This window comes from Triticum aestivum, chromosome 3B (assembly GCF_018294505.1).
Source record: "Triticum aestivum cultivar Chinese Spring chromosome 3B, IWGSC CS RefSeq v2.1, whole genome shotgun sequence".
Classification (NCBI taxonomy): domain Eukaryota; kingdom Viridiplantae; phylum Streptophyta; class Magnoliopsida; order Poales; family Poaceae; genus Triticum; species Triticum aestivum.
The window spans coordinates 720,262,507-720,265,851 of record NC_057801.1 but is presented as its reverse complement, the minus strand read 5'-3'; the positions used below and the strand labels follow the sequence as shown (position 1 = coordinate 720,265,851).

General features: G+C 43.7%; 1 long non-coding RNA gene across 1 annotated transcript; it reads left to right on the top strand.

Annotated features, from left to right (window-relative positions):
• The first annotated feature begins 837 nt into the window (after positions 1 to 837).
• LOC123066196 (uncharacterized) lies at positions 838 to 2,604 on the top strand. Its single transcript, XR_006431259.1, has 4 exons — positions 838 to 1,080; positions 1,173 to 1,397; positions 1,601 to 1,865; positions 1,953 to 2,604. It is a non-coding gene; the product is annotated as an uncharacterized lncRNA (long non-coding RNA).
• The last annotated feature ends 741 nt before the right edge of the window (positions 2,605 to 3,345 follow it).

The following is a 3,345-nucleotide window of genomic DNA, read 5'->3' as shown; positions in this document are numbered from 1 at the left end:
GTTGTTGAAGAAGAAAGGTGGGATGCCTAACGGGGCATCCCAAAGCTTAGATGCTTGAGACTTCTTGAAATATTGTCTTGGGGTGCCTTGGGCATCCCCAAGCTTGAGATTTTGTGTCTCCTTAATTCCTTTTATATCTCGGTTTCCTAAATCTCAAAAACTTCATCCACAACAAACTCAACAAGAACTCGTGAGATAAGTTAGTATAAACCAATGCAAAAACCTTATCATTTTCTACTGTAACAAATCACTAAAATTATTATTCAACATTGCATACTAAATGCCTCTGCATATTTAATAATCCTATCCTCAAATAGAATCATTAAACAAGCAAACATATGCAAACAATGCAAACATAACAGCAATCTGCCAAAACAGTATAGTCTGTAAAGAATGCAAGATCTATCATACTTCCCTAACTTCAGAAATTATGAGAAAAATACTATGTTGTAGAATATTTATCAGATCTCAATATGCAAAAAGTTTCAACATTATACCATTCTCTGACTTTTCTAAGAAATTTTTGCAACAGCGGTAAACTTTCTGTTTTCAAACAACAACATGTATACTAGCAAAATAAGCATAGTAAAGGCTATCCTTGAGGAGGTGGATTATGAGCACTCGGCGACGCACACCTACGAAATCACTGCCGCACGCATGCAACCTTGGGATCTGTGCTAATTTGCTGTAAAACATTACAGGCTGTTAATACGTCGGACGCGTTGTAGGAAGCAACAGCCTATACCTGTTCTTGGTCATTTATTGATTCCTGTCCTGTCTGGCCTGGTACAGTAAAGTTGTCCCTACGTAATTAATTTACTCTACCATTAGCTACCTCTGGAGTCTTCTCCTTGCACCCAAGCACTCCATAGCCAGATCTGAAAAACAATTATCCTCTCGGCTGCCGGTAGTGATTTCCGAACTAACAAATTCACCAAAGAAGAAGGGGATTTAAGTTTGGTAGAACTCCTGTGCGTTAGCTGTTTATCAGTAATCTGTATCTGCTGTACTTTTTCGGCGGGAGGAGATGAGCAGTTCAGCAGATCCGCTTGACCACCATCCGGGCGGCATCAATTCCATGTAAGTTCTTTAGGTTTAGAACAGATTGAAAAGTATCACTGCTTTATTAGATGATGATATGTTTATTCTACTTTTGCTACCTTCCCTTGAAGATCGAATGAAGAAATAAGAGCCGACGAGTGCGCCGCGGGCATAGCTCAGATGTCCGTCAAAGAGGCGCGCGCACCGTCGACAATAACTTTAGCTGACGAGCTCGATTCTTCTAATGGAAGCACAGAGCAGCACGTCTCAACAGTTCTGGACGGAGATCCTAGTTCGAAATCAAGAACTCCAAATCTGATTGACGTGGAAAGGGAAAAGAGTGGCTGGGTTCGCCGGTAAGTTATCTCTGTACAAGTTCCATCATTAACTTGCTTTATGAGCTCGATGGACACGTATACAAGGTTACATATCTGGAAAATTGCTTCATATTATGGACATATCGCCAACATTGAAATTAAATATGTTCTGCTAATTTTTATGTACCTTTAAGAAAACTTGTATGATATTGACACGGTTCATTTGTTTATTTCAATTACAGTCACAGACGGCGCTATGCCTGACGAACGAGCGGCTAGTGCAGATAGGATTAGTGCACTTGAACTAGCATTTAGAGGATTTGCTGAGAGGAAAGGAGATGCAGTTGTGGTTCCTTCTTTGGGCTTGACATTTGATTCGCTCGGAGAAACTTACGACTACTACAACCTGTATTCATGGGAGTGCGGTTTCAGAATTAGTAGGTACGGGAAGAGTCGTACAAATGTCAAAGGTGCTAAAAGCATGCAAAAGCTACTGTGCAACTGCAGGTAATCAAACATTCTATATGTTCTTCGGTTATTTATAATTTTTCATAATTTTTCCTGCTTATTGAATTTAATTTAATTTCTCAATAGGGAAAACCAAAGAAAGTGAACTCTACTTCGTCCAGAACAGAGTGCCCAGCGATGATTAGATTGCTAAGAACTGAAGATGATGGCTGGTACATCTGTGAATACAGAGTGTCTCACAACCATGAGATGTTACACACATGCGCACAGAAACTTCACTTCCCTTCCCACCGGCACATTGACAAATACGCCAGAGAGCTGGTATCTCAACTGCGTCGGAATAATGTCAACCTCTGCAAAGTTTACAGCATAATCGACACATTTTTTGGGCGTATAGAGAATGTTCCTTTCACCAAGAGATGCCTGAGGACCTTGTGCGCGAAACTAAACAGAGACCAGGGAAATGAAGATGCTAAGAAGACAATGGATTATTTTGCAGAGCTCAAGCAGACTGACCCTGAATTCACTTATACAGTATGACCCTGATATAACCAGATCTTGCAGTGCGTGCTGAAGCCTATGGCATGGCTGCCCCGATTTGGTGTCTGGTTGGAATGGAATCGATTTGTGCCGACATGTGTAGGGGGGTGGTGTTTATAATTGGAGGAAGCAAGCGTGTGGGGACAGCTGGTCGGCGAGATTGGGCCGAAATCACTATTTTGACCTTATCAGCAATCTTTGTCACAAACTGAACTCGAAATGAAAGTATTTCACGATCTGACCTTTTTGAAAACGCCAAAGACCGTGGCGTTTCTCCTCCACATAAAAACGTCAAGCTAGCTTGCGTTGCTACCCCACGTGCAAACGCCAAGCTAGCTCGCGTTGCTGCCCAGGCCGAGCTGACGTCGCTTGCTGACATTGCAATCTGGAAACGCCGAGCCAAGTTGCGTTTCTACCTTCTCTGGAAACGCCAGAGACAATGGCGTTTGTTGCCTTGACTTAAAGTGGCCTCTGACGCTGCAAGAGCAGGAGCAGTGAGTACGTACGCTTCGTCTCCGCGTGCCTTGATTGCGGATGCAGTAGATGTTGGCTCGCTTAAATATGACCTGCATCGATGCATGCCCACAGCGCTGCCATATTTTCCTGGATCTCGCCAATCAATGGGTGACGCCAAAGCAAACCCAACCAAATGGCCAATGCCAATACGTGCAATTGCTATGCCCCAGTCAAGTGGTAGGTACTACAGCCCAGATATGACTCATGTATGCGCGTATGTTGTGTTCATGCATGTTGGCCACTGTTTTGGTAGAGGCAGCGGACGTGCGTCCGTACGGCCACTACTGCAGCTAGCTTACTAGAGGAGTTACTCCACTACAGCAAATGCATGGCCAGCTGGGCTGTTTGTATGTTGGCCACTGTGGTGAAGGAAGCAACGTGAGAGGGAAGCAGCAGAGCAGTGGCTGCCACCCTACAAGTAGTGATTTGACAGAACAAATATGGCGGCGTTGTGGGCATGCAG